Source organism: Hyla sarda, chromosome 2, assembly GCF_029499605.1.
Source record: "Hyla sarda isolate aHylSar1 chromosome 2, aHylSar1.hap1, whole genome shotgun sequence".
NCBI lineage: Eukaryota > Metazoa > Chordata > Amphibia > Anura > Hylidae > Hyla > Hyla sarda.
The window spans coordinates 117,873,685-117,888,805 of record NC_079190.1 but is presented as its reverse complement, the minus strand read 5'-3'; the positions used below and the strand labels follow the sequence as shown (position 1 = coordinate 117,888,805).

Below are 15,121 nucleotides of genomic sequence, written 5' to 3'. Positions count from 1 at the left end.
AAATCTGACCTCTATTACTTTATGCATTAATAACTCTGGGATGCTTTTACTTATAAATTTGATTACGAGATAATTTTTTCGTGACATATTCTACTTTATGTTAGTGGTAAATTTTCATCCATACTTACATCATTTTTTGGTGAACAATTCCAAAGTTTCAGGAAAAATTTGAAAATGTTGAATTTTTCTAACTTTGTAGCTCTCTGCTTCTAAGGAAAAGGGAAATGTCAAATAAATTATATATTGATTCACATGTGCAATATGTCTACTTTATGTTGGCATCATAAAGTTGACATGTTTTTACTTTTTGAAGACATCAGATGGCTTCAAGCAGCAGTTTTCCAATTTTTCACGAAAATTTCAAAATCTGAATTTTTCAGGGACCAAGTTTAGAAGGGAATTTGAGGGTCTTTATGTTGAAAATCCTCTATGATGGACACCATTATGAATACTGCACCCCTCAAAGTATTCAAAATGACATTGAAAAAGTTTGTTAAGCCTTTAGGTGTTTCACAGGAATAGCAGCAAAATGGAGGAGAAAAATCTATATCTCAATTTTTTTCACTAACATGTTATTGTAGCCCCATTTTTTTTTTACAAGGGGTAAAATGTAAAAGGCCCAAATCTTGTAAATCATTTTCTCTCAAGTAAGGAAATACCTCAAATGTGGAGGTAAAGTGCTCTGTGGGTGCACTAGAGGGCTCAGAAGGGAAGGAGCGACAATGGGATTTTGGAGAGTGAATTTAGCTGAAATAGTTTTTGGGGGGCATGTCACATTTAGGAAGCCCCCATGATGTCAGAACAGTAAAAAAAAAAAAAAAAACACATGGCATACTATTTTGGAAACTACACCCCCTCAAGGAATGTAACAAGGGGTAAATTGAGTCGTTATACCCCACATGTGATTGACAAACTTTCGTTAAAGTGGGATGTGAAAATGAAAAATTAGATTTTTAACACTAAAATGCTGGTTACCCCAAACTTTTCATTTTCACAAGGAGTAATAGGAGAAAATGCCCCCCCAAAATGTGCAACTCCATTTCTCTCGAGTAAGGAAATACTTCATATGTGGATGTAAAGTGCTCTGTGGGTACACTAGAGGGCTCAAGAGGGAAGAAGCGACATTGGGCTTTTGGAGAGCAAATTTAGCTGAAATGGTTTTTGGGGCATGTCGTATTTAGGAAGCCCCCATAATGCCAGAACAGTTAAAAAAAAAAAAACACATGGCACACTATTTTGGAAACTACACCCCTAAAGGAAAGTAACAAGGGGTAAAGTGAGCCTTAACACCCCACAGGTGATTGACGAACTTTCGTTAAAGTGGGGCGTAAAAAGAATAAAATAGAAATGTTCAATAAGATACTGATGTTATCCCAAATTTTTCATTTTCACAAGGGGTAATAGGAGAAAAAGCCCCCAAAAATTTGTAACCCCATTTTGGAGTATGGAAATACATATAAATATAAAGTGCTTTCCGGGCGAACTACAATGCTCAGAAGAGAAGGAGCGCCATTCGGCTTTTGGAGGGAGAATTTGGTTGGAATGGAAGTCGGGGGCCATGTGCATTAACAAAGCCCCGGTGGTGCCAGAACAGTGGACCCCCCCCCACATGTGACCCCATTCCATCCGACCTCACTACACCCCTCACGGAATGTAATAAGGAGTGCAGTGAGCATTTACACCCCACTGTGGTTTGACAGATCTTTGGAACAGTGGGCTCTGCAAATGAAAAATAAAACATTTTATTTTTACGGATCACTGTTCAAAAAAATCTGTCAGACACCACTTTTTACTTTGTACCAATTGCACGTAGCAGTAGATCATCGATCGGACGACGAGGAGGCAGGTGAGGACCCTCCCGTCGTCCAGTAAGCTGATAGGTGACTGCTGAGCTGCCGGGATAGTTTTACTTTCAGTTTAGATGCCGCAATCAACTTTGATTGCGGTGTCTAAAAGGTTAATGCCGGGCATCAGCCCTTTCGGCGGTGCCCAGCATTAGCCGTGGGTCCTGGCTACCCGTAGCAACTGGGATCCACAGGGTTAAACCCGTTCTCCGCTCTTGAAAAGGGCGTACAGGTACAGGTCCTTAAGTGGTTAAGTGCTCAGTGGGTGCACTAGAGGGCTCAGAAGGGAAGGGAAGGAGCGACAAAGGGATTTTGGAGAGTGAGTTTTTCTGAAATGGTTTTTTGTGGGCATGTCACATTTAGGAAGCCCCTATGGTGCCAGAACAGCAAAAAATACCCAGCATGGCATACTATTTTGGAAACTACACCCCTCTAGAAATGTAACAAGGGGTACAGTGAGCCTTTACACCCCACAGGTGTTTGAAGACTTTTCGTTAAAGTTGGATATGCAAATAGAATAAAAAAAACACTAAAATGCTGGTTTTTCCCCAAATGTAATATTTTTACAAGGGGTAATAGGAGAAAATGCCCCCAAAATTTGTAATCCCATCTCTTCTGAGTATGGAAATACCCCATGTGTGGACATCAAGTGCACTGTGGGCGAACTACAATGCTCAGAAGAGGAGTCACATTTGGTTTTTGGAAAGCAAATTTTGTTGAAATGGTTTTTGGGGGTCATGTCACATTTAAGAAGCCCCTATGGTGCCAGAACAGCAAAAAAAAACACCCCTGAAGGAACGTAACAAGGGGTACAATGAGCCTTAACATCCCACAGATGTTTAACAAATTTCCGCTAAAGTTGGACGTGGAAATAAAAAATTTGATTTTTTTCACTAAAATGCTGGTGTTACCCCAAATTTTTTATTTTCACAAGGGGTAATAGGAGAAAAAGCTTCCCAATATTCGTAACACCATTTCTTCTTAGTAAGGAGAAATATGTGGATGTAAAGTGCTCTGCGGGCGAACTACAATGCTCAGAAGAGAAGGAGCACCATTGAGTTTTTGGATAGAGAATTTGGTTGGAATGGAAGTTGGGGGCCATGTGCGTTTACAAAGCCCTTGTGGTGCCAGAACAGTGGACCCCCACATGTGACTTCATTTTGGAAACTACACCCCTCACAGAATTTAATAAGGGGGGCAGTGAGCATTTACACCCCACTGGCGATTGACAGATCTTTGGATCAGTGGGCTGTGCAAATGAAAAATAAAATTTTTCATTTTTACGGACCACTGTGCAAAAAATCTGTCAGACACCAGTGGGGTGTAAATGCTCACTGCACCCCTTATTACATTCCATGAGAGGTGTAGTTTCCAAAATGGGATCAGATGTAAGGGAGGGGTCCACTGTTCTGGCATAATGGGGGCTTTGTAAACGCACATGGCCTTCAATTCCAGCCTAATTCTCTCTTCAAAAGCCCAATGGCGCTTCTTCTCTTCTGAGCCCTGTAGTGAGCCAGCAGAGAACTTTACGTCCACATATGGGGTATTTCCATATTCGTAAGAAATAGTGTTACAAATTTTGGGAGGCTTTTTTCCTATTACCCCTTGTGAAAATGAAAAATTTGGGTTAACATCAGCATTTCAGGAAAAATGTTTTTATTTTTTATTTTCCCGTCCAACTTTAATGAAAAATTGTCAAAGACCTGTGGGGTGTTAAGACTCACTATACCCCTTGTTATATTCCTTGAGGGGTGAAGTTTCCAAAATGTGGTCACGTGTTTTTTTTTTTTTGCGTTCCGGTCAGAACCACCCTTCAATCAGCCACCCCTGTTCAAATCAACAATTTAGGCCTCAAATTTACATGGCGCTCTCTCACTCCTAAACCCTGTTGTGCGTCCACAGAGCATTTTACGCCCACATATGGGGTAGTTCTGTACTCAGGAGAAATTGCTTTACAAATTTTGTGGGTCTTTTTCTCCTTTTACCTCTTGTGAAAATTAAAAGTATGGGACAACGCCAGGATGTTAGTCTAAATTTTTTTATTTTTTTTACACTAACATGCTGGTGTAGCCCCTAACTTTTCCTTTTCATAAGGGGTAAAAGGAGAAAAAGACCCCCAAAATTTGTAAAGCAATTTCTCCTGAGTTTGGAAATACCCCATATGATGCCCTAAACTGTTGCCTTGAAATACAGGCTCTGAAGTGAGAGAGTGCCATGCGCATTTGAGGCCTAAATTAGGAATTTGCAATAGGGGCGGACCCGGATACAAGGATGGCGCTTGTCTCCACCAAAACCCTACGGCAGTGTTTCCCAAACAGGCCTCCAGTTGTTGCAAAACTCCCTGCCTGCCAGGACAGTCAATGGCTGTCCGGCAATACTGGGAGTTGTTGTTTTGCAACAGCAGGAGGCTCAGTTTAGGAAACACTGCCGTATGAGACGTTTTTCATTTTTATTGAGGGGAGGGGTAACTGTGTAGGGGTATATGTATGTGTATTGTTTCACTTATTATTATGTGCAGGTGTAGTGTAGTATAGTGTTTTTAGGGTACATTCGCACTGGAGGGGGTCCACAGTGAGTTTTCTGCTGGGAGTTTGAGCTGCGGCGGAAAATTTTCCGCAGCTCAAACTTGTAGAAGGAAACCCACTGTAAACCCGCCCGTGTTAATGTACCCTTGGGGGGAAGCAAACCTTCAGCTGTTGCCAAACTACAACTACCAGCATGCACTGACAGACCGTCCATGCTGGGAGTTGTAGTTTTGCAACAGCTGGAGGCACACAATTTGGAATCACTGAGTTAGGAAACAGATTCTAGCTCAGTGTTTCCCAACCAGTGTGCCTACAGCTGTTGCAACACTACAACTCCCAGCATGCACTGACAGCAGAAAGGCATGCTAGGAGTTGTAGTTATGCTACAACTGGGGAAGAAAAGTTTGGAGACCGCTAAGTAGTGCTCTCCCAATTATAGCCCTCCAGATGTTGCAAAATTACAATTCCAAGCATGGCCAGGCTGTCCAGGCTTGCTGGGAGTTGTAGTTCTGCAACATCTGAAGGGCCAGATATTGCAGAACTACACCGCCCAGCATCTCTGACTGTCTGGGCATGCTGGGAATTGTAGTTTTGCAACATCTGGAGGGCCACAGTTTGTAGACCACTGTATAGTGGTCTCCAAACTGTGCCACTTCAGATGTTGCAAAACTACAACTCCCTTCATACCCAGACAGTCAGTGCATGCTGAAAGTTGTAGTTTTGCAACATCTGGAGGACCACAGTTTGGAGACCACTCTCCAGATGTTTGGCTGTCTGGGCATGTTGGGAGTTGTAGTTTTGCAACTTTTAGGCCACAGGGAAGATCACTTACCAGAAATCTTCACTGCAGCCTCCTCCACCGCCGCACTATCCGGCTGCACTCCTTCTGCCGCTGCCGCCGCCCGATGTCTCTGCCGCAGCCGCTCCGATGCCGCCACTACTCCGGTAAGCCAGTGTTCAACCCCCCTCGCTGCACTCGTTCCCCCACTTCAATCGGTGGGCAGAGCGGGAGAAATTAACTTTAACCCTCCCGCCCCCAACTGCCATTGGTTGGTCAGCCTGACCAACCAATGGCAGGGTATAGGAGGAGGAGGTGGCACCCCTGCCACCTCGCTCCTATCCTTTAGGATGGTTGGAGCTGTCTCTGAAAGCTCCAATCATTTTTATTTTCCGGGCCATCGGGTCACTAGTGACCAGATTGGCCCGGAATCGCCGCAAATCGCCGGTCTGAATTGACAAGCCATTTGCGACGATTGCCAACATGGGGTTGTCTCTGGACCCCCCTAGTCATTGCCATGGGATGCCTGCTCATACTACCCGGCGAATGGTAGTGATCGGAAATACAGGTACGCCCTCCGTCATTAAGTACCAGGACACGAGGGCATACCTGTACCCCCTCTGTCCCCAACAGGCTAAAAAGCTTAACCCTTCCAGTACTTATCAGCTGCTGTATACTACAGAAGTTGTATAGTTATTTTCTGTCTCACCACATTGCTCTCTGCTGACACCTCTGTCCGTGTCAAGAACTATCCAGAGCAAGAGCAAATCCCCAGAGCAAACCTTTCCTAGTTTGGACAGTTCCTGACATGGACAGAGGTGTCAGCAGAGAGCACTGTGGTCAGACTGAAAAGAACTACACAACTTCCTCTGAAGAATACAACAGCTGATAAGTACTAAAAGGATTGAGATTATTAAATAAAAGTAATTTACAAATCTGTTTAACATTTTGCCACCAGTTGATTAGAATTTTTTTTATTTTCCACCGCAGTACCCCTTTAAGTCAGGTTGTGACCCAGAATCATTCATGTCTTTTACCAGGACATTGCCACTATAGCTCCTTAGGAGGATATCCCCAAACACAGCACCGTGTGCGCAACCCCTTACTCCGGAGTATAAGTCACAGTACATACTGTTCTCGGCCTAGCTCATGGAGCAGGGGGAGCGGCTGCAATGTGTGCGAGTACACTGCGCATGCGCAACAACTCGCACATCGCAGCAGTGTGTCTGCTTGTAGCGCTGTATTGCCGCTCAGAGCAGGCACATCTAAAGGCACCCTGTAGCGTAACGTACACTGCCGAGAAAACTGTACAACGTCTGGCAAGTTCCATGCCAGAGTCCTAATAATTAGAATACTTTTTTTCCCCATATATTGGTGTATAAATCTTGCTGGCTGCAATTCTCAAAAGAAGAACAAAAGCTTAGCAGTTAGTTCCACACAAGGTGGCATTTTTTAATGTTACAGATAATAAAACAGTAACAGGAATATAACAGTCTATCAGGTCACTGAATCGAACAATAGTTTCCTACCATTATAATACCCAGTACGCTTTCTCCAACTATTGGCACCATTGGATTAAGAATAACCAGGAAAACTAGATTTAAAAAAACAATTTGAGTTGGCGGCAGGGGAGGTAATTGAGATTGCACAGGTAATAAATGTGTATAATTCTCCCTTTTTCACAAACCAACCTGGTGGCGTCACTGTGTATTGTGTCCCACCAACTCCCTGCACCAGTAATAAAAGAGAACATAACACACAGTGCAATGTAATATTTTACATCAAAATATACATACATTATATCAATATATACTGAGCAGTCTTAAGTGTTAAAAGGTTATTTTAAATTCACATGCAATTATTAAGAAATAGAATATAGTGTCACAAAGATTATACGGAATTGTTCATTCATCCCCTTACACGCACCTTACTAGTAGAAGTATGACTACAGACTTGGGTCCTCCCGTATAAGTGAGTAAAACATGAATCCCTTCCATCTTTACTCATTGCACACACTTTCTGTTAGTCTCACTATGTGGCCACTGTATAACCAGTCTTTTTCCAACTTGCTAGAGTAATAATAATTCTTTAACCCCTTAAGGACGCAGCTCATTTTCACCTTAAGGACTGAGCCATTTTTTGCAATTCTGACCACTGTCACTTTAAGCATTAATAACTCTAAGATACTTTTACCGATTATTCTGATTCTGAGATAATTTTTTCGCGACATATTCTACTTTATTTTAGCGGTAAATTTTCGTCATTACTTGCATCCTCTCTTGGTTAAAAATCCCCAAATTTCATGAAAATTTAGAAAATGTTGCATTTGTCTAACTTTGAAGCTCTCTGCTTGTAAGGAAAATTGATATTCCAAATAAATTTTATATTGATTCACAAATACAATATGTCAAATTTATGTTGGCATCATAAAATGGACATATTTTTACTTTTTGAAAACTTTAGAGGGTTTCAAAGTATAGCAGCAATTTTCAAAAGTTTCATGAAAATTGCAAAATCTGAAGGGACAGATGTTACAGAACTACAACTCCCAGCATGCCTGGGCAGTCTAGGCATGCTGAGAGTTGTAGTTTTGCAACATCTGGAGGGCTTCCGTTTGGGCACCACTGTAATAGTGGTCTCCAAACTGTGACCCTCCAGATGTTGCAAAACTACAACTCCCAGCATGCCCAGATAGCCTTTGGCTGTCTGGGCATGCTGGGAGTTGCAGACTGGCAACCACTAGGAATGCAGCAGTAAAGATCATTTTACTGCCACTTCATTGATGCTCCACGCATCGCCTCCCTAACTGCGCCGCTGATCTCCGCTGATGTCACCCACGGCTGATGTCACCCACGGCATCTTCTTTGCAGGTATCGGCCGTCATCTTCTCCCCCCATTCTGCCCGACATCCAGGGGTGGGCAGAGTGGGGGGGGGGGGTTCCATGGCAACCCCTCGTCTTCAACTGCCATTGGTCAGCACTCATTGCTGACTAATGGCAGGGGATAGGAGGAGGCTGCAGCACTGCAACCTCGCTCCTATCCCTCAGGATGATCGGGGCTGTCACTGACAGCTCCAATCATCCCTATTTTTCAGGCGATCGGGTCACCAGAGACCCGATCAGCCCGGAATAGTAGAAAATCGCATGTCTGAATTGACATGCGATTGACTGTGATCGTCGACATGGGGGGGGGGGGTCTCAGGACCCCCCTCGGCGATGTGCCGGGATGCCTGCTGAATGATTTCAGCAGGCATCCCAGTCCGGTCCCCAGCCGGCTAGCGGCGGGGACTCGAATTCCCACGGGCCTATTCATACGCCCTGAGTCCTTATGGACTCTGGATGCAGGGCGTTTGCATACGCCCTGTGTCCTGAACAGGTTAATTACATAGCACACACATATTAAGCAGCACTGTACACCATCATCACTCTACTGGCCTCTATCCCCATTGGGGATCACAATCTAACTTTGGGATGAAAACAGAGTAGCTGGAGGAAAACCACATAACGGGTAGAACTTACAAACTCAACGCAAATGTTGCCCTTGGTGGGATTTGAACCTAGGACCTGAGCGCTGCAAGGAAACAATGCTTCCGATTAGTCTCTGACTCCCTCGAAAATGATTGAGACTCCCTAGCCTCTATGGCTGTCTCACAGTCCTGAATGACACTCTCTAAGGTTTTTTTTTACTCTTGAGGTTCCATGTCAGGCATCGGAATATGCAGTCCTCAAATGGTAGCTTGAGGGGCTTTGCTAATCCTCTGGCACCAGTCACTAATCATCAGTGATCAGTATGTTACCTTCTGGCAGATATAGCTCCCAATTTCTCTGCCTGTGGGTTTCCTGGAAAGTTGGGTTCACATGGTTGTAATGTGTCTGCATTCAAGTGTCTGTAAAAGGACCCCAACAACTGGAACCTCCCAATTCTATTGAACTAAGATCACCATAGAACCATAGCATAGGAGATTGGTGATCTTAGGTCACATCATCAATGTTTCGACCCCCTAGGCCATTGTAGACTCATAAGCCTATTTCGCCTTCTACTCACCTTAATTATAGACATTGAAAACATTCCTATTTTTTTTATAGTGCACTAGAATATTGACAACTAAAAATCCGATTAGTTTATATGGTGAAGGTTTTACTAGCTTTTTTTCTTAGATTACTGGTTAGAAAGACTAAATTTCCATGAATTGATAAACCATACAAACGTTTATTTGCCAGCTATTGTTTGGAAATGTATTTTAAAAGATGATGTACACAGCCGAATAGTTAATCACAGCCATCTTTATATATGACTTACAGAATAGAAGGCCTAAGCCAGATTTATCAGGCACAAGTATAAAGTGTCTTGAGACTTGGCATCATTTCTAGTAGCATTGTAGAGGTCAATGGATACAGTATATTGAGAACCAATTTGGTTCAAATGATTTTTATGATTCAGTTTTTTTCCACAAAATGCAATAATGTTGGATAATTGCGCACAAAGGGATAATTGGATAATGCAAAATTTAGCATTTCACTGCTCATATGGCTCCTACAATTAAACAAGAGAAGAAAAAAGAAGGAACAAAACATTTACTTCAAGTACTGCTAAGTTATCAGCAAGGCAGCAGATAGTCCTGTGGAAAAACAGCAGTGAGACTAATCAGCATTATAATTAAATGTCATCACTAGAAATGGTATGTAAATGACACTGCCATGGTTCTTTAACCCTTTCATGGCTCTTGACACATACAGCTGCTCCGGGGGATTATTTTTTATTTTTTTTTACATCCTCCAGCTTAACAATTTCAGAACAATACAGTGTGACTATATAATATGTGCTATATCCTAGGTAGCGATGATCAACAATACTTTATTGTCTAAGGTTAGGCCACTGACCAGAAATAAAGAGTTACTTAGAGTAAAATTGGCAATATATCTTAAAGCAGCCTAGATCTTGCCAAGATATATGAATGGAATCATGAACACTGCAGTATATTTTACCAATCTAACCATGGATTTTTCTCTGCCTTTTCTTTCCAGCAGACAGTCCTACTTGAAACTTTTGGTGTTCATACCTTCACACAGACAGAGATGGGCTGGTGGATTTCACGACACAGATCTGCAAAGATAGTTTGCAGATACATGGTCGCTGTTGAAAATCTGCAGATTTTCATGGTAGGTTCTACACCAGAAATCCTAAGCCATCTACAGCACTATACATGCGGATGCAGTTTCAAAAAAATCCATCCACACTTAAAAAAAAAAAAAATAATCCACACTGAACAGAGAGGCATGCTGTGGATTTTGTCTGTCAGTTTTACCCTTTGCAATGGATTGAAACTTGCACCAAAATCTGCATAGTATTTTACGCAAAACACTTATTGTTAAAGAAACTCTGTCATCAGTGTCACCTGCACTAACCTGTCAGTACAGACAGGTAGTGCAGATGACACTGATGACAATGGTACTTACCTTGTCCCGGTTCGTGCAGTATTCTTCAGCAATTTTTTCCAGCATCTTCAGCTCCAGGCCTGACTTAGAGCATGGGCGGAGCTTAGTGACATCACCGCTGCTGTTCTCTTGCAGCGGGACTAAGCAGAGAACTGCAGCGGTGAAGTCACTAAGCTCTGCCCATGCTCCAAGCCGGGCCCATAACTGAAGATACTGGTGAAGATTACCGAAGAACGACTGTACGGACTGGGACAAGGTAAGTACTGTTGTCATCAGTGTCACCTGCCCTACCTGTCTGCACCGACAGGTTAGTGCAGGTGACCACGGTGACAGATTTCCTTTAACCCCTTAAGGACTGAGCGATTTCACGTTTTAGCATTTTCGTTTTTTCCTCCTTGCCTTTAAAAAATCATAACCCTTTCAATTTTACACCTAAAAATCTGTATTATGGCTTATTTTTTGCGCCACCAATTCTACTTTACAGTGACATTAGTAATTTTACCGAAAAATCCACGGCAAAACGGAAAGAAAATTCATTGGGCGACAAACGTGAAGAAAAAATGCCATTTTGTAAGTTTTGGGGGCCTCCATTTCTACGCATTACATTTTTCGGTAAAAGTGACACCTTATCTTTATTCTGTAGGTCCATATGGTTAAAATGATACCCTACTTGTATAGGTTTGATTGTGCATTACTTCAGAAAAAATCATAAATACATGCAGGAAAATGTATACGTTTAAAATTGTCATTTTCTGAGCCCTATAACTTTTTTTTTTCTGAGTTCAGGGGGCTATGAGGGCTCATATTTTGCGAAGTGATCTGAAGATTATAGTGGTACCATTTTTGTTCAGATCAGACTTTTTGATCACTTTTTATTTACTTTTTTGTGGTATAAAAAGTGATCAAAAATGCACTATTTTGGACTTTGGATTTTTTTTGCGCGTATGCCATTGAACATGCGGTTTAAAAAGCAGTATATTTTTATAATTCGGACATTTACGCACGCGCTGATACGACATATGTGTATTTTCATTTTTATTTACACTGTTTTATTCTGTTACTAGGAAATGCCGGGTGATTTAAACTATTAATTCAGAAGGGGATACCTGAAAGGGTTAACTTTTTTTTTACACTTTTTTTTTGCAAGCTGATAGGTGTCATAGAGACCTATCAGCTTGCAATGGCTGATTTCATTCACAGACTGCTGCCTTGCCGTTGCATGGCAACAATCAGTGAAATCGGTGATTGATTGCTCCAGCCTGTAACTCAGGCTAGGAGTAATCAATCGGAGCCTGGACGCCGCCGGAGAAGGTAAGAGACCTTCTTCTCTCCGGGTAGCTGATTGGGGCCTTGTGATTTTATCGCGATGACCCCAATCAGCCCGACTGAGCAGCCGGGAAGCATTTAGTTTCACTTTCGGAAGGGTTAATAGCGTGTGGCCGAACGATCGTGGCTGCACGCTATTAGCCGCGGGTCTCGGCTGTGAATAGGCGGTGGGACCATCCCGCAGCGGGACCCCGCGTTATAGACAGGGACCGTACTTAGGACGTTTATAAACGTCAATTTGCGGGAAGGGGTTAAAGAGTACCTGTCATGAGCTTGATCATGTTTTAATTCTCCCAGTTCACTCCGCCCATCATGTTAAATCACCCCCTGCCTTTATTTAAAAATGTTTTGTTTTCTACCTTGATATTGTTCTGCATTTCCTGCTCAGTCTTGTCAGCTCCACCTACTTGGAAGGTGTGTTCCTCAGTGGTTGTGACATCATCTGAAGCCCTGCTGAGGAAAACTTCCTTCCTCACTCTGCTTCACACAGCCAAGAGTAGTTCATTGTGAGAATGTACACACCTCCTTCAGCTCTCTGCACTGAACTATACTGTGTGCTCAATTGTGCCCAGCAGCTTGTAAAAGGAGCTAAAGTATTTAGCACAATATTCAGCACTATTGTCATGAACGACTGGGGGGACAGGGAGAGTGAGCCCTAAACTGACCCTAAAAACACTCTCCCTGCTTACATGGCCAGACAGCCTAAGCGGTGGATCGACAACTTGGAGATGGTTCCTCCCTGAGCTAAAGTACAGTGGCGTTAAATAAAATAATAATAAACATAGTCGGTCACAGGCCAGAGACAGATCGGGAAAACTACCAGACAACCAGATGTACCAGACAGAATATAAACACTAACACAAACAGGGCAGAATATAGTGTAAAAACAAACAGTTCATTAACCAGATAGGAACTAGACTAGGTATGCAACAAGCATACAGCAGAATCCAAGAGATGCATGGGGTAAACGGGTGAACTAAATGTAAAAACACCGAACTGATCAGGAACATATAACAATGTTCACACTGGGACACAGAACAAAGAAACTGGACTCCCCACGCCAAAAAAAGGAGTAGACAGCATAATAAAGCCAAATAGACTACTAGCCAGTGGGCACACTCCACCGTGTGATCAGGATGCTGACCAAATAGGAAACAGAACTATAAAACATGAAACTCTAGACCAGAACTGGATGAGTCTGAATAGACTCCAGGATACCAAACAATAATTATAACACACTTGACTAGAACCAGATGAGTCTGTATAGACTCCAGGATACCAAACAGGAATTATAACATACAGACTAGAACCAGATGAGTCTGAATAGACTCCAGGATACCAAACAGGAATTATAACATACAGAGCACAGGTAACACTAGACTAACACAGTGTGAACCCAGACTAAGCAAACAAAAACATACCTAATCCTAAAAACCGACAGATGTCCTTTAAAACCAAGCAGACTAAAAGCTATATAAACAAGACTATTAACCATGGCAAAAACTCAGATAATATCACAAGATAAATACAAGGTGCATGCTCATGCAGACATGAAAGTGTATTGCGCAAATAACCAGCAGAGAATGCAGGAGAACTCTGGTTAAAATAATCCAACCGAGTTCTCATTGGTTCAGAGCATTAACCATTCCCAATCCAGGTAGAATAGCAAACTGCTCAGAGCATCCTAGTATGTGAATACACACCAAGACAGAAAAATACATTAACAAATAAACGGACATTAAAATTATGCACTGAAGGCATCAAGACTTTACAGTCTAGCTCAGCATAAAGGGAAAGGGAGCTGAAATATTGAGCTCTTTACACTCTGAGCTGAGGTCTGGCCTGCATTTCCTGACTTTTGTCTCTACCAGGCTGCTGCAGGAGACAATCAATAAGCAGGGACAGACAGAGGACCCCTGGTGGCCAAACTTTAAGGGGTTAATTTAACACATACAGTTACAAAAAAAAATGTTAAGAAGTATATTAGAAAAGTAATTCAAATAGACCAATCTATAACATATTATTTCTATTACTAATGACACGTACCATTTAATATTGTTTAGATTATGTATTTTACAATTTCTTCATTTACATTCTCGATTCATCGCACAATAAAACTTCAGTATCTCTGATAATAAAACATCTTTAAATGCGAGACTGTTTCTTTAGTTAAGATGGTTTTATTCACTAATATACAAGTTCTTAACATACAATGGGAATAATCTGAACTTTGAGGACACTTACAGTTCAGATTTTCAGATGATGATGGCACTTCAGTGTATTTCTTTGCCTTTGGACATCTTGACCTGCCGCTCCTTGAGCCAGGGTTAGTCTTCTTCCAATCACTCTACTCCAGCTAAGGGGATCAGTGTCCTGCTGGAAAGTAAATATCCTATTGCAATAGTTAATTTAGTTCTTCTGTTACACAAATAAAATTGCAGCTTAACCATCTAATTCAAGATATAAAATTTGATTTACAAAGCTCAGGTATTGCATTTTACATAAAATGTCCTTTTATAGCATTTTAATTTAATAATTCACTAAAAAGGGTGTACATAGTTAAACACAATAAGGCTATGCCTATAGATGAGATGAAAGGTATTAATTATAAAACACAATAGCGCTATGCCTATATTAAAAGGTGTTTATAAATAAAAACAATTGGGGAGATTTATCAAGACTTGTACTCAAGTTGACCAGTTGCCCATAGGAACCAATCAGATCACTTCTTTTATTTTTCAGAGGCCTTTTTAAAAAATGAAAGAAGCAATTTGATTGGTTGCTATGGGCAACTGGTCAACATTTCCTCTGCACAGGTTTTGATGAATCCCCCCCAATAGGACTATGCCCATAGATGAGTTGAAATGTGAGAATTATATTTAGTAGCAATACCATGCATTATGTAAGCCAACCAATAGTTGATATCAAAAGTTGCGACAATTTATCATAGAGCATTAGCCACTGTGAAACCTTCAAAGCATCCTTAGGCTGCCTAGTCTCTATTTGGGTATTATATATGACCACTAAATCTAATCCAATTGTCTGAACATCTCTGAGCTTGAACTGGGTGAAGCACTCCGGGATATCAGTACAATATACAAATAAGAATGTTTATGTTTTGCTATGATGGCACCAGGAAATTCAAAGCTGATCAATTTTTGACACTTCAGTTACATTTTACTTTCCCTTTTGCTGTTCAGACATTCTCTTACC

The 15,121-nt window shown here is 41.7% G+C and overlaps 1 protein-coding gene across 1 annotated transcript in view; it reads right to left on the bottom strand.

Annotated features, from left to right (window-relative positions):
- The window catches only part of ASIC1 (acid sensing ion channel subunit 1), a 355,544-nt gene extending 341,371 nt beyond the window's left edge, over nucleotides 1-14,173 (bottom strand). The window contains exon 1 of the mRNA XM_056555379.1: nucleotides 14,153-14,173. The gene's annotated coding sequence lies outside the window, so the exon portion shown is untranslated. The remainder of the gene's footprint in view (nucleotides 1-14,152) is intronic.
- Between the last annotated feature and the right edge of the window lie 948 nt (nucleotides 14,174-15,121).